The sequence below is a fragment of the Euprymna scolopes genome, chromosome 46 (genome assembly GCF_053919585.1).
Source record: "Euprymna scolopes isolate OS-2025 chromosome 46, ASM5391958v1, whole genome shotgun sequence".
Classification (NCBI taxonomy): Eukaryota; Metazoa; Mollusca; class Cephalopoda; order Sepiida; family Sepiolidae; genus Euprymna; species Euprymna scolopes.
In genome coordinates this window covers 16,628,557-16,653,892 of record NC_136527.1, presented here as the reverse complement: position 1 = coordinate 16,653,892, position 25,336 = coordinate 16,628,557, and positions in this window count along the sequence as shown.

The following is a 25,336-nucleotide window of genomic DNA, read 5'->3' as shown; positions in this document are numbered from 1 at the left end:
CTATACCTACGTCCCCTCTTGTTTGGACTTAGAAATTTTCAATTGAATACACGTTGACTTGACTTGGTCTATAGGATTCTTACCTATCTATACCTACATCCCCTCTTGTTTGGACTTAGAAATTTTCAATTGAATACAATCTGAGATGCCTTGGTCTATAGGATTGTCACCTACCTATACCTACGTCCCCTCTTGTTTGGACTTTGAAATTTTAAATTGAATACAATCTGAGATGCCTTGGTCTATAGGATTGTCACCTACCTATACCTACGTCCCCTCTTGTTTGGACTTAGAAATTTTCAATTGAATACAATCTGAGATGCCTTGGTCTATAGGATTGTCACCTACCTATACCTACGTCCCCTCTTGTTTGGACTTAGAAATTTTCAATTGAATACACGTTGACTTGACTTGGTCTATAGGATTCTTACCTATCTATACCTACATCCCCTCTTGTTTGGACTTAGAAATTTTCAATTGAATACAATCTGAGATGCCTTGGTCTATAGGATTGTCACCTACCTATACCTACATCCCCTCTTGTTTGGACTTAGAAATTTTCAATTGAATACACGTTGACTTGTCTTGGTCAATAGGATTCTCATCAACCTATACCTACATCCCCTCTTGTTTGGACTTAGAAATTTTCAATTGAATACAATCTGAGATGCCTTGGTCTATAGGATTCTTACCTATCTATACCTACATCCCCTCTTGTTTGGACTTAGAAATTTTCAATTGAATACACGTTGACTTGACTTGGTCTATAGGATTCTTACCTATCTATACCTACGTCCCCTCTTGTTTGGACTTAGAAATTTTCAATTGAATACACGTTGACTTGACTTGGTCTATAGGATTCTTACCTATCTATACCTACATCCCCTCTTGTTTGGACTTAGAAATTTTCAATTGAATACAATCTGAGATGCCTTGGTCTATAGGATTGTCACCTACCTATACCTACGTCCCCTCTTGTTTGGACTTAGAAATTTTCAATTGAATACACGTTGACTTGACTTGGTCTATAGGATTCTTACCTATCTATACCTACATCCCCTCTTGTTTGGACTTAGAAATTTTCAATTGAATACAATCTGAGATGCCTTGGTCTATAGGATTGTCACCTACCTATACCTACATCCCCTCTTGTTTGGACTTAGAAATTTTCAATTGAATACAATCTGAGATGCCTTGGTCTATAAGATTGTCACCTACCTATACCTACGTCCCCTCTTGTTTGGACTTAGAAATTTTCAATTGAATACAATCTGAGATGCCTTGGTCTATAGGATTGTCACCTACCTATATCTACGTCCCCTCTTGTTTGGACTTAGAAATTTTCAATTGAATACACGTTGACTTGACTTGGTCTATAGGATTCTCATCAACCTATACCTACATCCCCTCTTGTTTGGACTAAGAAATTTTCAGTTGAATACACGGTGACTTGCCTTGGTCTATAGGATTGTCATTAACCTATACCTACGTCCCCTCTTGTTTGGACTTAGAAATTTTCAATTGAATACAATCTGAGATGCCTTGGTCTATAGGATTGTCACCTACCTATACCTACGTCCCCTCTTGTTTGGACTTAGAAATTTTCAATTGAATACACGTTGACTTGACTTGGTCTATAGGATTCTTACCTATCTATACCTACATCCCCTCTTGTTTGGACTTAGAAATTTTCAATTGAATACAATCTGAGATGCCTTGGTCTATAGGATTGTCACCTACCTATACCTACGTCCCCTCTTGTTTGGACTTAGAAATTTTCAATTGAATACACGTTGACTTGACTTGGTCTATAGGATTCTTACCTATCTATACCTACATCCCCTCTTGTTTGGACTTAGAAATTTTCAATTGAATACAATCTGAGATGCCTTGGTCTATAGGATTGTCACCTACCTATACCTACATCCCCTCTTGTTTGGACTTAGAAATTTTCAGTTGAATACACGGTGACTTGCCTTGGTCTATAGGATTGTCACCTACCTATACCTACATCCCCTCTTGTTTGGACTTAGAAATTTTCAATTGAATACACGTTGACTTGCTTTGGTCTGTAGGATTGTCACCTACCTATACCTACATCCCCTCTTGTTTGGACTTAGAAATTTTCAATTGAATACACGTTGACTTGCTTTGGTCTATAGGATTCTCATCTACCTATACCTACATCCCCTCTTGTTTGGACTTAGAAATTTTCAATTGAATACAATCTGAGATGCCTTGGTCTAAAGGATTGTCACCTACCTATACCTACATCCCCTCTTGTTTGGACTTAGAAATTTTCAATTGAATACAATCTGAGATGCCTTGGTCTAAAGGATTGTCACCTACCTATACCTACATCCCCTCTTGGTTGGACTTAGAAATTTTCAATTGACTACACGTTGACTTGCCTTGGTCTATAGGATTGTCATCTACCTATACCTACGTCCCCTCTTGTTTGGACTTAGAAATTTTCAATTGAATACACGTTGACTTGACTTGGTCTATAGGATTCTTACCTATCTATACCTACATCCCCTCTTGTTTGGACTTAGAAATTTTCAATTGAATACAATCTGAGATGCCTTGGTCTATAGGATTGTCACCTACCTATACCTACGTCCCCTCTTGTTTGGACTTAGAAATTTTCAATTGAATACACGTTGACTTGACTTGGTCTATAGGATTCTTACCTATCTATACCTACATCCCCTCTTGTTTGGACTTAGAAATTTTCAATTGAATACAATCTGAGATGCCTTGGTCTATAGGATTGTCACCTACCTATACCTACATCCCCTCTTGTTTGGACTTAGAAATTTTCAATTGAATACACGTTGACTTGTCTTGGTCAATAGGATTCTCATCAACCTATACCTACATCCCCTCTTGTTTGGACTTAGAAATTTTCAATTGAATACAATCTGAGATGCCTTGGTCTAAAGGATTGTCACCTACCTATACCTACATCCCCTCTTGTTTGGACTTAGAAATTTTCAATTGAATACAATCTGAGATGCCTTGGTCTAAAGGATTGTCACCTACCTATACCTACATCCCCTCTTGGTTGGACTTAGAAATTTTCAATTGACTACACGTTGACTTGCCTTGGTCTATAGGATTGTCATCTACCTATACCTACGTCCCCTCTTGTTTGGACTTAGAAATTTTCAATTGAATACACGTTGACTTGACTTGGTCTATAGGATTCTTACCTATCTATACCTACATCCCCTCTTGTTTGGACTTAGAAATTTTCAATTGAATACAATCTGAGATGCCTTGGTCTATAGGATTGTCACCTACCTATACCTACGTCCCCTCTTGTTTGGACTTAGAAATTTTCAATTGAATACACGTTGACTTGACTTGGTCTATAGGATTCTTACCTATCTATACCTACATCCCCTCTTGTTTGGACTTAGAAATTTTCAATTGAATACAATCTGAGATGCCTTGGTCTATAGGATTGTCACCTACCTATACCTACATCCCCTCTTGTTTGGACTTAGAAATTTTCAATTGAATACACGTTGACTTGTCTTGGTCAATAGGATTCTCATCAACCTATACCTACATCCCCTCTTGTTTGGACTTAGAAATTTTCAATTGAATACAATCTGAGATGCCTTGGTCTAAAGGATTGTCACCTACCTATACCTACATCCCCTCTTGTTTGGACTTAGAAATTTTCAATTGAATACAATCTGAGATGCCTTGGTCTAAAGGATTGTCACCTACCTATACCTACATCCCCTCTTGGTTGGACTTAGAAATTTTCAATTGACTACACGTTGACTTGCCTTGGTCTATAGGATTGTCATCTACCTATACCTACGTCCCCTCTTGTTTGGACTTAGAAATTTTCAATTGAATACACGTTGACTTGACTTGGTCTATAGGATTCTTACCTATCTATACCTACATCCCCTCTTGTTTGGACTTAGAAATTTTCAATTGAATACAATCTGAGATGCCTTGGTCTATAGGATTGTCACCTACCTATACCTACGTCCCCTCTTGTTTGGACTTAGAAATTTTCAATTGAATACACGTTGACTTGACTTGGTCTATAGGATTCTTACCTATCTATACCTACATCCCCTCTTGTTTGGACTTAGAAATTTTCAATTGAATACAATCTGAGATGCCTTGGTCTATAGGATTGTCACCTACCTATACCTACATCCCCTCTTGTTTGGACTTAGAAATTTTCAATTGAATACACGTTGACTTGTCTTGGTCAATAGGATTCTCATCAACCTATACCTACATCCCCTCTTGTTTGGACTTAGAAATTTTCAATTGAATACAATCTGAGATGCCTTGGTCTAAAGGATTGTCACCTACCTATACCTACATCCCCTCTTGTTTGGACTTAGAAATTTTCAATTGAATACAATCTGAGATGCCTTGGTCTAAAGGATTGTCACCTACCTATACCTACATCCCCTCTTGGTTGGACTTAGAAATTTTCAATTGACTACACGTTGACTTGCCTTGGTCTATAGGATTGTCATCTACCTATACCTACGTCCCCTCTTGTTTGGACTTAGAAATTTTCAATTGAATACACGTTGACTTGACTTGGTCTATAGGATTCTTACCTATCTATACCTACATCCCCTCTTGTTTGGACTTAGAAATTTTCAATTGAATACAATCTGAGATGCCTTGGTCTATAGGATTGTCACCTACCTATACCTACGTCCCCTCTTGTTTGGACTTAGAAATTTTCAATTGAATACACGTTGACTTGACTTGGTCTATAGGATTCTTACCTATCTATACCTACATCCCCTCTTGTTTGGACTTAGAAATTTTCAATTGAATACAATCTGAGATGCCTTGGTCTATAGGATTGTCACCTACCTATACCTACATCCCCTCTTGTTTGGACTTAGAAATTTTCAATTGAATACACGTTGACTTGTCTTGGTCGATAGGATTCTCATCAACCTATACCTACATCCCCTCTTGTTTGGACTTAGAAATTTTCAATTGAATACAATCTGAGATGCCTTGGTCTATAGGATTCTTACCTATCTATACCTACATCCCCTCTTGTTTGGACTTAGAAATTTTCAATTGAATACACGTTGACTTGACTTGGTCTATAGGATTCTTACCTATCTATACCTACGTCCCCTCTTGTTTGGACTTAGAAATTTTCAATTGAATACAATCTGAGATGCCTTGGTCTAAAGGATTGTCACCTACCTATACCTACATCCCCTCTTGGTTGGACTTAGAAATTTTCAATTGACTACACGTTGACTTGCCTTGGTCTATAGGATTGTCATCTACCTATACCTACGTCCCCTCTTGTTTGGACTTAGAAATTTTCAATTGAATACACGTTGACTTGACTTGGTCTATAGGATTCTTACCTATCTATACCTACATCCCCTCTTGTTTGGACTTAGAAATTTTCAATTGAATACAATCTGAGATGCCTTGGTCTATAGGATTGTCACCTACCTATACCTACGTCCCCTCTTGTTTGGACTTAGAAATTTTCAATTGAATACACGTTGACTTGACTTGGTCTATAGGATTCTTACCTATCTATACCTACATCCCCTCTTGTTTGGACTTAGAAATTTTCAATTGAATACAATCTGAGATGCCTTGGTCTATAGGATTGTCACCTACCTATACCTACATCCCCTCTTGTTTGGACTTAGAAATTTTCAATTGAATACACGTTGACTTGTCTTGGTCAATAGGATTCTCATCAACCTATACCTACATCCCCTCTTGTTTGGACTTAGAAATTTTCAATTGAATACAATCTGAGATGCCTTGGTCTAAAGGATTGTCACCTACCTATACCTACATCCCCTCTTGTTTGGACTTAGAAATTTTCAATTGAATACAATCTGAGATGCCTTGGTCTAAAGGATTGTCACCTACCTATACCTACATCCCCTCTTGGTTGGACTTAGAAATTTTCAATTGACTACACGTTGACTTGCCTTGGTCTATAGGATTGTCATCTACCTATACCTACGTCCCCTCTTGTTTGGACTTAGAAATTTTCAATTGAATACACGTTGACTTGACTTGGTCTATAGGATTCTTACCTATCTATACCTACATCCCCTCTTGTTTGGACTTAGAAATTTTCAATTGAATACAATCTGAGATGCCTTGGTCTATAGGATTGTCACCTACCTATACCTACATCCCCTCTTGTTTGGACTTAGAAATTTTCAATTGAATACACGTTGACTTGTCTTGGTCGATAGGATTCTCATCAACCTATACCTACATCCCCTCTTGTTTGGACTTAGAAATTTTCAATTGAATACAATCTGAGATGCCTTGGTCTATAGGATTGTCACCTACCTATACCTACATCCCCTCTTGTTTGGACTTAGAAATTTTCAATTGAATACAATCTGAGATGCCTTGGTCTATAGGATTGTCACCTACCTATACCTACGTCCCCTCTTGTTTGGACTTAGAAATTTTCAATTGAATACACGTTGACTTGACTTGGTCTATAGGATTCTTACCTATCTATACCTACATCCCCTCTTGTTTGGACTTAGAAATTTTCAATTGAATACAATCTGAGATGCCTTGGTCTATAGGATTGTCACCTACCTATACCTACATCCCCTCTTGTTTGGACTTAGAAATTTTCAATTGAATACACGTTGACTTGTCTTGGTCTATAGGATTCTCATCTACCTATATCCACATCCCCTCTTGTTTGGACTTAGAAATTTTCAATTGAATACACGTTGACTTGACTTGGTCTATAGGATTCTTACCTATCTATACCTACGTCCCCTCTTGTTTGGACTTAGAAATTTTCAATTGAATACACGTTGACTTGACTTGGTCTATAGGATTCTTACCTATCTATACCTACATCCCCTCTTGTTTGGACTTAGAAATTTTCAATTGAATACAATCTGAGATGCCTTGGTCTATAGGATTGTCACCTACCTATACCTACGTCCCCTCTTGTTTGGACTTAGAAATTTTCAATTGAATACACGTTGACTTGACTTGGTCTATAGGATTCTTACCTATCTATACCTACATCCCCTCTTGTTTGGACTTAGAAATTTTCAATTGAATACAATCTGAGATGCCTTGGTCTATAGGATTGTCACCTACCTATACCTACATCCCCTCTTGTTTGGACTTAGAAATTTTCAATTGAATACAATCTGAGATGCCTTGGTCTTTAGGATTGTCACCTACCTATATCTACGTCCCCTCTTGTTTGGACTTAGAAATTTTCAATTGAATACACGTTGACTTGACTTGGTCTATAGGATTCTCATCAACCTATACCTACATCCCCTCTTGTTTGGACTAAGAAATTTTCAGTTGAATACACGGTGACTTGCCTTGGTCTATAGGATTGTCATCAACCTATACCTACGTCCCCTCTTGTTTAGACTTAGAAATTTTCAATTGAATACAATCTGAGATGCCTTGGTCTATAGGATTGTCACCTACCTATACCTACGTCCCCTCTTGTTTGGACTTAGAAATTTTCAATTGAATACACGTTGACTTGACTTGGTCTATAGGATTCTTACCTATCTATACCTACATCCCCTCTTGTTTGGACTTAGAAATTTTCAATTGAATACAATCTGAGATGCCTTGGTCTATAGGATTGTCACCTACCTATATCTACATCCCCTCTTGTTTGGACTTAGAAATTTTCAATTGAATACACGTTGACTTGCCTTGGTCTATAGGATTGTCATCTACCTATACCTACGTCCCCTCTTGTTTGGACTTAGAAATTTTCAATTGAATACACGTTGACTTGCTTTGGTCTGTAGGATTGTCACCTACCTATACCTACATCCCCTCTTGTTTGGACTTAGAAATTTTCAGTTGAATACACGGTGACTTGCCTTGGTCTATAGGATTGTCACCTACCTATACCTACATCCCCTCTTGTTTGGACTTAGAAATTTTCGATTGAATACACGTTGACTTGCTTTGGTCTGTAGGATTGTCACCTACCTATACCTACATCCCCTCTTGTTTGGACTTAGAAATTTTCAATTGAATACACGTTGACTTGCTTTGGTCTATAGGATTCTCATCTACCTATACCTACATCCCCTCTTGTTTGGACTTAGAAATTTTCAATTGAATACAATCTGAGATGCCTTGGTCTAAAGGATTGTCACCTACCTATACCTACATCCCCTCTTGTTTGGACTTAGAAATTTTCAATTGAATACAATCTGAGATGCCTTGGTCTAAAGGATTGTCACCTACCTATACCTACATCCCCTCTTGGTTGGACTTAGAAATTTTCAATTGAATACAATCTGAGATGCCTTGGTCTAAAGGATTGTCACCTACCTATACCTACATCCCCTCTTGTTTGGACTTAGAAATTTTCAATTGAATACACGTTGACTTGCCTTGGTCTATAGGATTCTGTTCTACCTATACCTTCGTCCCCTCTTGTTTGGACTTAGAAATTTTCAATTGAATACACGCTGGGATGACTTGGTCTATAGGATTGTCACCTACCTATACCTACGTCCCCTCTTGTTTGGATTTAGAAATTTTCAATTGACTACACGTTGACTTGCCTTGGTCTATAGGATTGTCACTTACCTATACCTACATCCCCTCTTGTTTGGACTTAGAAATTTTCAATTGAATACACGTTGACTTGACTTGGTCTATAGGATTGTCATCTACCTATACCTACATCCCCTCTTGTTTGGACTTAGAAATTTTCAATTGAATACACGTTGACTTGACTTGGTTTATAGGATTGTCATCTACCTATACCTACATCCCCTCTTGTTTGGACTTAGAAATTTTCAATTGAATACACGTTGACTTGACTTGGTCTATAGGATTGTCATCTACCTATACCTACATCCCCTCTTGTTTGGACTTAGAAATTTTCAATTGAATACACGTTGACTTGACTTGGTCTATAGGATTGTCATCTACCTATACCTACATCCCCTCTTGTTTGGACTTAGAAATTTTCAATTGAATACACGTTGACTTGCCTTGGTCTGTAGGATTGTCACCTACCTATACCAACATCCCCTCTTGTTTTGACTTAGAAATTTTCAATTGAATACACGTTGACTTGCCTTGGTCTGTAGGATTGTCACCTACCTATACCTAGCGAAACTTAACTGCAGGATATGTTTGACCTCATTATCATTAAAATCGCGCATTTAAGTTTTAATTGTTAAATCCAATCGCTTTTCTGTTGCTCTGCCGTGGATTTTTTTCCACCTTTGCCACAAGGTTCCAGGTTCGATCCTACTTACCTACCTACCTACCTACCTACCAAAACATGTTTCTTTTACCAGACAAGCAACGCCGGCAGTTTTTTTTTTTGTGATCCCCCCCCCCAACATACACACCTTCAAACACCTGGGCAACGCCAGATACCCCACTAGTCTATAATATAAATCTCACCTGTTTGTTTAAATGTATGTATGTATGTCTCGCAAAAACTTTCAACAGAGGCGATGGATTTTCACAAAATTCGTATCATTTTGAAGCATGACCCTTCGGACGACAAATATAGAAAAATTGACCAAAAACATTAATTCCTTCACCCTCAACTGGGCACTTTTCTACAAGAAGGGGTCGCTTTTTTCACTGATATTTTCGAAAGTCATCGTCTCTTTTTGATTGACTAGCCTTAATTTAAACCTATATCACTTCCAGTTTGGAGACTGGCGCAATAGCTAACACGTCACATTTTTTTTCACTTTCTTTTCCTCCTTCGCGGTAGGGGTTCGAGCCTGCCTGCCTACTACCACTTTTTTTTTTTTGCTCAACTTACAGCATTTCCAACTGTCATGAACTGTTGCTAAACATATAGCCACTTCCTAAAAGTGCCTGCAAACAACTTTAAATATGTCTATATTCATTGTTCGATCCTTTTGTTATTCTCACTATCACATCTTGATTAACAATCATATATCAGCTTCCTTTTGTGTGCCTTTGTGAACAACTTTCTATCTATTATTTTGCTGATAAACCTATTTGTTCTTTTTCTCTTTTTTTTTCTCTTTCTTCCCCATTTCACAACACCATAGTAATAATTTTTTTTTTTCGTTATTAGGATGTTGTGAATGACTGCGGAAAATTGCAGAATCTCTTAATTGTGAAGGACTTGGACACACAGATGAAAAAGTCTACAACGTACAGAGCCTTGTACGACAAAACGCCATCATCGCCCATGAAATGTGCGACGCCACAGAAGAGGTCTCGATCGGCTGAACAGTTTGTAGAAGTCGACAAGTTTTTGAGGCGGAATAAGTCACCGCGTTTCAAGTGCGTATGAATGATAAATTTGTGAACGCTTTTGCACGCGTCTTGTCTCTCGTTGTTTCATTCTGCTAATTCAACATCCGGCCATCAACACGATATCGAAACGGACAATCGTCGCTTATGATATTAAAAGAAGGAAAACTTTCTTTCCTCTTTTTTTTTTCCACCACAAACAAGGCACAGTGCCACTTTGAAGTAGGGGGCTACTATCGAGGCCCTAAGTTGCAGGGGTATTATGAAGGGAGATAAGATGTTTGTTCACATCACATTTTTACTTCTGCATGTCAGTACAGTTGGGAAAGCAAAATCCCGGAAGGGAGTTCCGAAGTCTTGCAGTTCTGGGGAAGAAACTATTAGAGTAGAAGGCTTTTTTACATCTAGGGATCTTTACTGTGAAGGGGTGGGATTTAGCTGCTTGTCGGGTTTATCTGGGGTATTTATGTCGAGGGGGGGGTACAAGTGCTTGTAGTTTGTTGGAGCATCCACCATTAAAATACTTGTAGAACAGGCAGAGGGATGAAGTTTAGATGAGTTCATGATCTATCAGGGTGTCAAGGAGTGAGAGACTAGTAGCAGATGCACCAGCCCAAATGTGGCAACAGTACTCCATACATGGGCGAATGGTGGCCTTAAAGAGGTACAGGATACTTTCAGGCGTAAGTAGTTTTCTAGCACCGTTGAGAGAGCCCACCTTCTTTGTCTTATTATTTTGTTTGTCTCATAAACAATGGCATATATATATATATATATATATATATATATATATATATATATATATATTTATATTTAGGGGATTAGAACAAGAGTCTAAAGAGCAGAGTATATTTTAATGTGTTACTAAATTCATTAATACAATTAAAAGAAAAGAAAACAAAACAGTGCTCGTTGTAATGTAGATATATAATAAGCTCGATAGACATACATGTCCTAAAGCTATTTCAATATTTAGTAAGATGATTGATAATTTATAATTAAAATTAAAAATCTGTTTCATAAGGAAGAACAAACAAAAGCAATAAATTGTACGATCGTTTCGGAAACAATGTTTTTATTGTGATAGACACTGAGTCTTAGACAATAATTTTATGATATAGTTTTTTGAGCAGTCTCATCAGCAGAAATTTTGGGTGGTGGTTTTTTAGACACCAAAAATAAACCTAGCATTTTTAAGTATATATATATATATATATATATATAAAACATTGAAAGAAGTTTGTGCGAATCGATCAACATTTCCATGTTATCATTGGGACTCCAAATGAATCTCACAGTCAGAAACCTAGAAATATATATTTAGTATACATCACAATAACTTTTATTTAAAAATATTTTGGCTACATATATGCAACCATTTCAGCTACAGCTTATCTAGGTTTAGCTTTTTCTAATAATTTTTTCCTTTTCTATTGTTCCCCCCAAATAAGGCCTATTTTAACTCATTTTATTGTTATGACCTTCCATTTATTGTGGTCCTGGATATAACCTTAAACTATATCCAGTGGTGAGGCCCCAACTTGTGGGTTTTGTGGAGTGTGGAGCCACCCTTTAATTGCCATTGCTCCCAGGTCCACTCTGACTCGGAGTGGTAGTACCTGTTAGGGTCCCAACTATGGGTTGAATAGAATCTGATTTAAAAAACAAATATACTCCATTAAAAATCGTTCCTCAAAATAACTAGATTCGGCATTAAATAACCTGAAAAAGGTTGATATGCCGCAAAACGAAAACCAACCAAAACACAACCAACAATCCATTTCTTGTCATAAATAATTTTACCAAGAATTCTTCATAAGTTTTGGTTTCGATTATAGCTACTGGCAGTCCATTAATCTATTTTTTAAAATATAATTTTATCAAGAATTCTTCATAAGTTTTGATTTTGGTTTCGCTTTTAGCTGATGGCACATTAGTAATGTTTTTTTTACAATTAATTTTATCAAGAATTCTTCATAAGTTGGGGTATTTTTTTTTTTTTTTTTTTTTTTTCAGGGATTTTATTTTATGCATATGGGAATTTCTCATACTCCGAGTTCACAAGGTAAACGTTAATGGTTAGAAACCATACAAACTAGCGATTCAGTTCGAAAAACAGGTAGTGTTGAGTGTTAAGCACCAAGAAAAAATGGCTGACGCAAGGAGATCACATTTTTGGAGTCTAGGTAATCGCTCAAAAATAGAAAATTAAACAAAATACAAACCCAGAGGCTTGTCAAAACATGGAGCCTCCCCAAGACGAGAGCCATCCATTTCAATTGATGCCAGATGGGGATCAGAGCGTTGATGATGTAAAGATAGAAGCTTGGTTTTGATGCATTAAAAGTGACCAGCCACCTCTTCCCCCATTGTACCACGCGCTCAAGATCAGAGGAGAGAGAATCAGAGAGAACTTTGTCATTTACAGCCTTTGATGTGTTGCCATAGATGGTCATGTCATCAGCATAGATGTCAACGAATGATTTAAGTATGTGTTTAGGGAGATCATTGATGTAGATCTGGAAGAGAGTTGGGCCCAGGATGGACCCCTGGGGGACTCCAGTATTAATACTGTGGGCCTCTGATTTCTGCCCATCAACCACTATTATGAGCCTATCAGAGAGAAATGATTTAATGACTGAGAAAACATTTCCAGTAATACCGTAACCTGAAATCTTGTGAAGTAGGCCCTTATGCCATACCTTATCGAAGGCAACAATATTCCATGCATGGATGAATCGCAGCTTTGTAAACATATAGGATGCTCTCTGGTGGGAGTAATTTTCTAGCACGGTACGGGGAGCCCACTTTCTTTGCAGCAGACTTTGCAATATCCTCAATGCATTTGTTCCACTTCATGTTGTCTGTGAATGTTAAGCTGAGGTGTTTGAAGGAAGAGTTCTCAGGCAGGGTGTTATTAGTCATAGCTATCAGTCACTGGGAACAAAGTCTTCTAATTGTTAAAGGAAAGCCGCTTAGTCTTAGTAGCATTAAATGTTACCATCTGTTTACGGCCCCATTCTACTAGGGACTGGAAGTCGTTTTCTAGGGATTCTGCCTGACAAAGTTTGCTGAAACATGTCTGCACATGTGTAGCTAAAGTGTTTGTATGAAGAAAAATTTATACTAAATATATAGCTCTATTTTTATCTTGAGCACTACTATATAAATGTAAGAATTCATTGGATTAACTCTAATGAAGAAAACATTGCCAGAATGATTTTTTTTTTAATTTAAAAAAGTTTGTTTCTTATATAAAATATATACACGCATACATCAATATATATTATATATATAAAAAAACGGGCCCCAGCTCTAATTAGGCCCTGTTTCTTACTGTTTTGTCCGAATGAAATGAAACTTTGGTTATAACTAGTTTATTATATTCAAAACATCACATCAAAACACTAGGGACTTTGGCCTTTTTTTCTCCGTTCTACAGCATATGTTCTAGATGGCATTTTTTTTTTTTTTTTTTTTTTTTGGTCACCCTGTAGAAAGAGGTTTGTGTTTACTATAAACTTTTTATGCAAATATTATGCAAGTATAAATCATGTAGAATATCTGCATTAATATAATTACACGTAATCTATATATATATATAAAAGCGAAAATGTGTGTGTGTGTACTTTTTGGACTTCTCGTGGGGGTAGGCGCTTAAAACTTTATATGCTGTCTAAATAATATCATGACTTAACGGGAGTCGCATGTATCTTTAATTTGCCCAACTTTTACGCGCTATTTTTGAGATTTTTTTTCAATCATCGTGTCTGTTACGCTTTTCAGTATAATAAAAGCAAATGATGGGGTGGGGGAAACAGAAACTGTCTTGCAGCGCAAATCGCGTCATGTTTGACCTTAATAAGGTCAAACATCTTGCAATTTAACTTTCTCGCACCTGACAATTTCACTTTATAAACGTTAAATTAAGACTGCTTTCCCTTCCTCATGGCCGAGATGGTTAGGTGTCTGAGTTTTTCCCCCCTTTCGTTTCCACCTTCGCGTCAAGGCTTCGGGTTCGAGCCTACCTTCCTATTAAAACTTTTTTTTTTCTTTTACACCTCCAAACACCCGCCCAACGTTTTTTTTTTTTAACAGGGTTGTTTTATCTACCCCTCCCCCTCCAACAACACACCAACACACACACCTCCAAACACCCGGGCAACACCGGGTACCTCCGCTAGTAGTTAACTAAAGATGATCATCCCATAAGAAAAAAAAAACTAATCGGAAATTAATTAAAATGAGTGTTTAAAAGAATATGCATAATATTTGTGTAAAAAAAAAGTTAAATACAAACCTCTTTCTGTATATATTTATGTATGCGTATATATATTTGCTTTAAAAATTTTGCCTACCAAACTCCTATCAGTTTTTGGTCTACAGACATGAAACTTCATATATAAGGTATTCGAACCCATGTAAAACGTTATATTTGGGCTTTAGCCGGGGGGAAATTCGTACAAAAGTGTGAAAATGAAGAAAAAAAATTAAATTTGCCAGATGAAGATGAACGACAGCATTATGAATATGCATGCATAACGTAATAGCTATCGGGTCATGTTTTAATTTTTAGCCTTGCAGCAAACATGTCTTCATAGGTCAGTCATAAACGTCAAAGGAAAAAGTAAATCGTAAGCTAAACGTTTTTGTTTTGATTCTCAGTAGTGGCGCACAAATTTTTTTTTTTTTTTTATAAATCATTGCAATATATTTGGTCCAATATAATTAATAAATACAAAATCTGGATTAATCAAAATATCATATTTAAGCATATTTTACGATCGATACTTCTTTTGTATGCCTCGTCATCTCTTCCTCTGGAGTGTTCCATGCAGGATAGTCTGTACAAGTCATTCTGAACGTGTTGTGTGCCCATACCATCTGAGTTTCCTGTTCTTCACAGTGGTCAGTAGTTCTTTATAGTGACGCGATTGTTGAGTGACCTCTCTGCGAACTTCATTATTGGTAACATGGTTCTTGTATGACATTTCAAGGAGTCTTTTGGGGCATCTCATTTCTACTACTGTAGAGCCTCCTTTGTCAGTCTACGTTCAGCGTCCATGCTTTGCATGCGTAAAGCAGGATTAAGAGGATTAGCCCGTTCGGTAGCTTCGCTTTGTTTCCGAGAAAATTAAAAAAAAAATTTTTTTTTTTTTTTAATTTATTTTATTTTATTTTTTTTACATTTTCACCTCAAACAAGGCACATTGCCGCTTTGGTGTAGGGGGCTACTGGGGTACTATGTAGGGAGTTGGGCAGCAAGATGTCGGTTCACGTTACGCTTGACCTTCGACATGTCGGTACAGTTGGGGAAGCAGGGACCTGGAATGGAGTTCCAAAGTCTAGCGGTTCTGGTGAAGAAACTACTGGAGTAGAAAGATCTTTTACATCTAGGGATCTCTACTGTGTGGGGGTTGGATATTGCAGCCTGTCGGGTTTGTCGAGGGTGTTCACGTTGTAGGGGCAAACTACTTGCAGTTCATCAGAGCATTCACCATTAAAATACTTGTAGAACAGGCAGAGGGATGCAACATATCGTCTATAGAGGTACAGGATACTTTCAGGTGTTAGTAGTTTTCCAGCATGGTAGAGAGAGCGTATCTTCTTCACAGCAGTCTCTCAATGTAATTGTTCCAACTCATTTCCTGTGGAGGTTAGACTAAGGAGTTTAAAAGATGTACTTTCAGATAAAGAGTCATTGGGCATTACTATTGGTGGCAGAGAAGGTTTCTTGTAATTATTGAAGTGAACAAGTTTAGTCTTGGCAGCATTGAATCTGACCATCCATTTTTGTCCCCATTCTGCTACAGATTGGAGGTCATCCTCTAGTGTTTTTGCCATATCTTTAGATATGTGTTCATTTGTTTTCTTGTCGTGTCAGTTATAGAGTGTGGTGTCATCAGTATATATATATATATATATATATATATATATATATATATATATATATATAATCTTTAAGTTAAATGGGATAAAAAGAGCTGTTTACCCATCTCCTCAGAGGAAAAAATATTAGCAAATATTATAAATGGTTTATACCTAATTTGCTAAAAGCAATAAGCATAGAAAATCATAATTAAAAGTTTTTAAAGTTTTTTAATCCTAGAGTAAGGGAAATTATATATTGGTTCTGAATTTGTTTTCTTGTCGTGTCAGTTATAGAATGTGGTGTCATCAGTATATATAAGGACAACAAGAGTATGAAATGAAGACACAAAACTATATATAGGTAGATATAAAGTGGGTCATTTATTGAATAATCGAATACAGGCAAAATTTGGGGGATAGAAGGGACTCTTTATGCCAGGGCATTTCGAAGCCTAACGCTTCTTATCAGAAGAGTAGAGAAGGTGCTAGGTAGCATGGTGGGGATTATTCAATGAATGATCCACTCTATATCTACCTATATAAAGCATTGTGTCTTCATTTCATTCTCTTGTTGTCCTATTGTATAAGCTCCAATAATTATTGTTGAGCTTGGCATTATCCGGATAAGTCTCCTTTTGTGGAATTGACCTTCATCTTTTCTCTTTTACTTAAAGCAACATTATATATATATATATATATATATAAATCCAACGTTACTAATTTCCATAGATAAAGTAGCCACCAAAAGTTTTAATAATAAATACAAAAGTACTCAATACCGAAGTAGAGCAAGGTATACGCCTGAAGAGGTCTCTAGTTGCTAGTAACCAACTGACCGAAACATGCTCATTATTGTGTAGCAACATATTACTACTTATGTAGAAACATTGCGGCATTGAGCACTCTTGTATTAACCTTGTTAAACTTCATTGGTTGCTTAACCTCTGGAAAACAATAATCTCAGATTATATGAAATATATATATATATATGAGTAGGTAGTAGTTTGCTTGAAGCATTGTTGGTAAAGAAATATATAGAATTTTTTTTTTTTTAAGCCAAAGACAATGCGGGGAAAGACCGGAATTATGAAAGTAAAGAAAGAAAAACAAACAAAGGTAGATGGGTGTGCTTGAATAGAGGAGTGTCTAGCCTTTATTCGTCTATCTTTCCTCGCCTCAATGTATAATTAGTTATAACCAAGTTGTTGGTATGTCCGGTGTATGTAAAGTCCGTGGGTGGTATGGAACTTTGATTAATTTCGAGAGAAAGGGACTTCTCTTTTTCAAAATATAGACGAATAAAGGCTAGACACTCCTCTACTCAAGAACACTCGTCTACATTTGTTTGTTTTTCTTTCTTTACTTTCATAATTCCGGTCTTTCCCCGCATTGTCTCTGGCTTAAAAAAAAAAAAATTATATATATATATCTCAGCTGACCAAAACATACTCATGAATATTTAGCAACATATAAATGCTTATGTAAAAACAAATAAAAACTATAGCTTGACCATATTTTGGTATTGAGCACTCTTGTATTAACCAATGTCATGTAGCCACATATTACTGCTTTTATTTATTATATATATATGAAAATGCATAAAAAATGAATACGAAAAGTTGAAAGTTTATAACTTTTCTGGATTCGTTTTCTATTGGTGACGTGCAGGAATACAAAATATTATGAAAAACATTTAAAAACTCACTGAGGAAGGCTGAAGGTACAATCGAAAATAGTTCTTGTAAAAAAAATTTTTTTCATACAGGGTGACACCCAAAAAAAAAAAAAAAAAAGGGACATTCAATTGTTTTTCTGAGCATTTTACAGTCAACGGAGAAAAAATGGCCAAAGACCCTAGTGTTTTGATGTGATGTTTTGAATATAATAAACTAGTTATGACCAAAGTTTCATTTCATTCGGACAAAACACTAAAAAACGAGGCCTAATTAGAGTTAGGGCCCCCCCTTTTTTTTTTTTTTTTTTTTTTTTTTTTTTTTGAGTCACCTTGTAATAATATTTTGTATTCCTGCAGGTCATTAATAGAAAATAAATGTAGAAACGTTATAAACTTTTATATTTTCGTGTTCATTTTTTTTATGCATTTTTGTATAAATATATACTTCCCAAGGAATACACGCGAATACGCACATATAATATACATATATTCATATATTATATGGTAAGAAAAAAAATAAGTTTATCTGAAAAATTGTTTTTCCAAAATAGTATTTTCTTCTTTAATGTTTTGTTTGTAATAAATAATTTTTTACTTTGATGAAATGTTCTCTTTTTTTTAAATATTAAATAAATTTTAATGTTTTTTTTTTTTATTATTATTATTCCCTTTTTTTTTAAGCATATGAAATAAATTTTAATGCGTTTTTGATGGATTTTTTTATTGTTCCCTTTTTCCTTTATTTTTATTTTTTTTTTACATATCAAATAATTTTTTTTTTTCATTTGAAAACGTTTTGGGTAGAATTGGTTGAATTAAATGTGTTATTTTTTTGCTTGACGTTTAAAAAAATATTTTTTTTTGTAAAATATTTAGGTGTACTAAAAGTATTTTTTTTATTTATTTATTTTTATTTTTTTTAAAGAAATTATAACAGAATATCAAGCCATGAATGTATCAAATTCCGAGATTAAATACTAACATATGTCCAACGGCTTTAAGAAATTGATTTCTACGATAACCTATCTCTGCCCAGGCATTTATCTCTCTTAACTCCATCCTTATCACTTTTTCCCATGTTTTCCTTGAACTTTTATGGAACTGACCCTTCTACATCTACTAACCAAAGAATTTTCATCTGTTCTTTCAATGTGACCATACCATCAAAGTCTACTTTTCTACACCCATCTCCCTATGTTGCATGTCAAGACTATGCACACACGCACACACATGCAGGACAGTCGGAAGCTAAAATGCACCCAGTGATATCGTGAAGCTGTCAAAACTGACGTCGCTGGAGGTGAATAGGTCAAATAATTGACCCCCACAGGTTGAAACACCTGCTAGAGAACAGATCAGTATATATATAAGCAGGTAAAACACGAGTCAAGCAGTCAAAAAGCGATAACAGCACGAGATGTTGCTGAATCTGCCACCTCCTGCTTCGCCCTCCATCTACTGGTTGGAAGCACGCACACGAGACAAGAAATAAAATAATAATTTTATATCTTTCTTACAAACGAATTTGTGTTGCGCGTTTGTTTTTCTTGGCTGACGAGAAACTATTGTTCAACCCGGCTACCATCACACCTGTTCTGACCAGATTTAATCTTCCTCTGATGTCATTAGGTCTAAGCCTATCGTTAATACACACATTACACATCCATCATATCATTCTCATATCATTCCTCTCCATGCAACACATATCCTCAACCCTTACTGTTCATGATTCATTTGCATACATCATTGCATTGCACACACATGCTTGATAGACACTTCTTGCTTTACATGCTGGTATGCGTTATATGGCCTTTAGAAACTGACCTTGCTACCTTAACTGTTCTACATCTACTAAACCAAGAACTCTCATCCATTTTTTTTTCAATGTGACCAAACCAACAAAGTCTCCTGTTCTCACACATCTCTCTATACTGTCCAGATTTCTCTAAGGTCCTCAGATCTAAGCTTGTCTTTAAGACTGGCATTACACATCCATCATATCATTCTCGTATCATTTCTCTCCATGCAACGCATGTCCTCAACCCTCACTGGTCTGATTTCACTTGCCATGCATCATCACTGTTCACATACAATAACCTCCTCTCTTGGTTGTTTGTTACTGTTAACGCTCTGCTGGTTAGTGATAACAAAAGTGTCCTGAAATTACTCCATTTAATTCTTACGATCACAGTAGCATCTTCTGTGTTCAAATTGTATCACTAATGTATTCACAAACTGACCCTACTACCTCAACTGTTCTACATCTACTAGGACTGAATTGAGACATATTGTAACCCAAAAGAAGCAAGATCACTAACAACAATATTTAGTTACTTCCATGTATGTACCTATGACAAAACAAAAACATCATATTCCAAAAATCATATTTTGATCAAGTTTTATTTTTTAAATAAGAAAATCAAATTTTATGGCTAACTGAGTAGCGACTGTTTCATGTCGCCATGTTTGGTTAGGAATATCGCAAGGAAAATTAGCACAGACTGACTATAGATTCACCATCAAAGTATTGAAATATTTTTTTTATTTTATAAAGGAATCACTACTTATCAAGCCCCAGAGGCCACTCGAGGATAAGGGTTAAAGTGTGTACAATGTCAATGGGACAATATCATAGTAATCGTTAGAAGTGTCAATATGGTAAATTGGATTACTTAAGAGGAACGGCTCATCAAGAACTTGTTTGCATTGGACTTGAAGACGACGAAATAAAAATATAAAGTTGAAAGAACTAGGGGAAAATATCATTTTAACGATGCCTTTCAAATCGTAAACTGCCGGTTTACATTTTTTTACATTTAAAAAGTGTAAACAAAAAAAAAGCAAACCTTTAGAATCCTAAAAAGATCACCCGGGAGCATTTTTGCAACATGAAAAATATACAAACCAAAATACAGAGAGGAATAAACCTACTCAAAAATATGGTTTATTACATCGCCTAAAAAAAAAAGAAGAATCGGGGCCTCCAATAATACGATAATTTGGTGGGGAAGTAAATTGTTTTCTTTTTTCTAACTTGGTTTTAAAAAGTTTTTATTGCTAACATTTGTTTTTATAAACTCTAACCACACCTCACAACCCTAATCCGGCCGGTCGGGGAAAAAAGTTTTTATTTTTTTAAATTTTGGTGAAACGCACGCACGCACACATAAGCATCGCTTCTCACCATTTGGTGAAACGCACGCACGCACGCATCGCTTCTCACGATTTGGTGAAACGCACGCACGCACGCACGCACACATAAGCATCGCTTCTCACCAAGCTAAAGAAGAGAGAAAGTGGGGGGAAGGAGAGAAAGGATCGTGTTCTCTGCACTGCACGTGCCGGGGTCAAACAGAAGTTAAATGAAATCGATTAAAAATGGCTCGACAAAGTTGTGTCTGAACTTTTTATTCTATGAAACTTAAGATTAATAAAACGAAATAATCGTGACCTGTGGAAATTCCACGGCGAATATTTCGCATTCAATAAGAACAAAACGAAAAAGTAGTGAACAAATAAATATATAAGAAAATTAATGTTACTAAAGGCAAGATAAGTTACCCTTCTACCTATCTAGATCACATTTTTGTTGTTTTAACTTATTTTAAAACACACAAACAAAAGTAGCGCACAGTTTTAAGTTAGAACAATAAAGAAGTGTCTGACATTTTACAGACATCTTGTGAGACTCGATAATCGCTCCAAACTCGAAAATTAAGCAAAATACTGGTAGCAACACATCCAATAAATGTCAGCAAACGTTCGAACATGTTTTCTATTTCACATAAGCGAAACTCTTATCAGAGATAAAGCGACAATGAGAAGCAAACACAGATGAAGAAGACGGTTTTTATCGTTGAGCATAAAAAAAGAGTATCTAATCTAATAGGCCCCGTGCTATAGGTCAATCTCCAAGGTCTGTCCCATCGCCTCAGTGTTGTATCCCTGCTTACAAGTACTTTAATGGGATGTGCTCTGATGAACCTATTGCACTTATACCAGTGCCCGGACAACTTGTCCCGGGAAAACTCGTCTCCGGAATGAGGGGACAACCGTCAGTTTGTTCAGGTATGGTGAACACGAATATCGCAAGCCAAATTAGCACAGACAGACAGACAGACAAATAGTTTTCGAGACATTAATGAGTGTATTTTAAATGTAAATCACTGGCGACCATGTTTGAACAGGCGGCATATGAAAGGGGCCAACCCTCAGTTTGATCAGGTATGCTGAAAACGAATATCGCAAGGAAAATTAGCAGAGACGGAAATACTACTAGTTTTGGAGCTGATTTTTAATGCGTGTATTTTGAAATGTAAATCCCTGGTGACCATGTTTGAACAGGCGGCAAATGAAAGGGGCGAACCCTCAGTTATTTCAGGTATGCTGAAAACGAATATCGCAAGGAAAATCAGCACAGACTGACTATAGGTTCACCATCATATTACTGAAATATTTTTTTTATTTTATAAAGGAATCACTACTTATCAAGCCCCAGAGGCCACTCGAGGATAAGTGTTAAAGTGTGTACAGTAGTCAATGGGACAATATCAAAGTAATCGTTAGAAGTGTCAATTTGGTAAATTGGATTACTTAAGAGGAACGGCTCATCAAGAACTTATTTACATTGGACTTGAAGACAACGAAATTCAAATATAAAATTGAAAGAACTAGCGAAAAATATCATTTTAACGATGCCTTTCAAATCGTAAACTGCCTGTTTACATTTTTTTACATTTAAAAAGTGTAAAAAAAAATAGCAAACCTTTAGAATCCTAAAAAGATCTCCCGAGAGCATTTTTGCAACATGAAAAATATACAAACCAAAATAAAGAGAGGAGGAAACCTCAAAAATATGGATTATTACATCGCCTAAAAAAAAGAAGAATCGGGGCCTCCAATAATACGATAATTTGGTGGGGAAGTAAATTGTTTTCTTTTTTCTAACTTGGTTTTAAAAAGTTTTTATTGCTAACATTTTCATAAACTCTAACCACACCTCACAACCCTAATCCGGCCGGTCGGGAAAAAAGTTTTTATTTTTTTAAATTTTGGTGAAACACACGCACACGCACGCACACATAAGCATATCGCTTGTCACCAAGCTAAAGAAGAGAGAAAGTGGGGGGAAGGAGAGAAGGGATCGTGTTCTCTGCACTGCACGTGCCGGGGTCAAACAGAAGTCAAATGAAATCGATTAAAAATGACTCCACAAAGTTGTGTCTGAACTTTTTATTCTATGAAACTTAAGATTAATAAAACGAAATAATCGTGACCCGTGGAAATTCCACGGCGAATATTTCGCATTCAATAAGAACAAAACGAAAAAGTAGTGAACAAATAAATATATTAGAAAATGAATGTTACCAAAGGCAAGATAAGTTACCCTTCTACCTACCTAGATCACATTTTTGTTGTTTTAACTTATTTTAAAACGTTTATTTAACACAAACAAAAGTAGCTCACAGTTTTAAGTTAGAACAATAAAGAAGTGTCTGACATTTTACAGACATCTTGTGAGAGTCGAGAATCGCTCCAAACTCGAAAATTAAGCAAAATACTGGTAGCAACACATCCAATAAATGTCAGCAAACGTTCGAACATGTTTTCTTTTTCACATAAGCGAAACTCTTATCAGAGCAAAAGCGAAAATGAGGAGCAAACACAGATGAAGAAGTCGGTTTTTATCGTGGAGCACAAAAACAAAAACAAAAAGAGTCTCTAATCTAATAGGCCCCGTCAATCTCCAAAGTCTGTCCCATCGCCTCAGTGTTGCATCCCTGTTTACAAGTACTTTAATGGGATGTGCTCTGATGAACATATAGCACTTATGCTGGTGCCCGGAAAACTCGTCCCGGGAAAACTCGTCTCCGGAAAAACCATAACCGGAAAACTCGTACCGTTCAGTTTGTTCAGGTATGCTGAAAACGAATATCGCAAGAAAAATTAGCACAGACAAATAGTTTTAGAGATAATTTTATTAATGCGTGTATTGTGAAATGTAAATCACTGGCGACCATGTTTGAACAGGGGCACATGAAAGAGGCAAACCGTCAGTTTGTTCAGGTATGCTGAAAACGAATATCGCAAGGAAAATTAGCAGTAATTAATACGTGTATTTTGAAATGTAAATCACTTTAATAAGAAAAAGGGTACTTTTCCAGTTTACAGTCCATGTTGAATTAGTAAATTTGTATTTAAGAAAGCCATTCTTAATATAGGGAGGGACATGTTAACTATTCTGTACCTCTAATCAATGTATCAATAATTTAATAAGCAAAAGACATAGTAAAAATTGAATTTAACTTGAAAATTTTATCCAAAAATACCGCAGAAGTTTTCTTTGATATTTTTTTTACAAGCTGCCCCAGCGTAACACTTCCAATCTTTCCATAATAAGAACGGCTTTCTGAAAAAAACAACAACAAAACACAAACAAACAAAAAACAACCTTGAAAGCCGTTCTTAACATGGAGAGATTTGTAGGGGGTATTCAGAAAGTCGTTCTTAAAATGGGGAGGTTTGGGTGTTTATACTACGCTGGGGTATGTCGTAAAATAACCTTTCTTTTTTTACTGTTCCGTACTTTCACCTAACAATTTAATAAATAAATAAACTTGGGAAATTGAAACACTCGCCGAAAGTTATATTACTGAAGAAGTTTGATATCAGGAATAGAATCTGACCAAACACCGTTTGTTGCTAACCTCTCTCTCTCTCTCTCTCACTCTCTCTCTCTCTTTGGCTTATCCGTGCCCCTGCCACTAAGTATGTGTATATATATACTTATATACTTATATATATATATATATATACTTATATACTTATATATATATATATATATATATATATATGGATGTATATATATATATATATATATATATATAGATATATATATATATATATAGACAGAGAGAGACAGAGAGAGAGAGAGAGAGACAGAGAGAGAGAGAGAGAGAAAGAGAGAGAATATGTGCTTCCACATCAAAGAGGGGCAGGAGCATAAACAGAGACAGAAGCACACACAAACACACACATACATACGCACTTTCATAAACACACACACACACACACTCGCATAAACACACACATACATACACGAACACACACGTACACACAAATACACAAACACAAATCAACTTTCCGTTAAAAGCTGTCATGAGGTGGCAGGGGTGGGTGTCATAAGTGTCAATCGAATTTGAAAGTTTGTTAACGAAATGGATTTATTTCAACTTCGTTTGACACGTGCCAATTCTCCTGCCCTTCACCCCCCCCCTACCTGCCTCTCTCTTTACCTTAGTAAAGACTTTTAGGTTGGGGTGTTTATGCTACACTGGGGTAGGTCGTAAAAATAAACTTTTTTTTTTCGTTATTAAATTGTAATTTTTTAAGAAATCATTTCCTTAAAAGTTAAGAAAGCCATTCTTAATGTAGAGAGGGGCATGTTAACTATTCTGTACTTTCATCCAATAATTTAATAAGCAAAAGATAGGATAAAATTGAATTTTA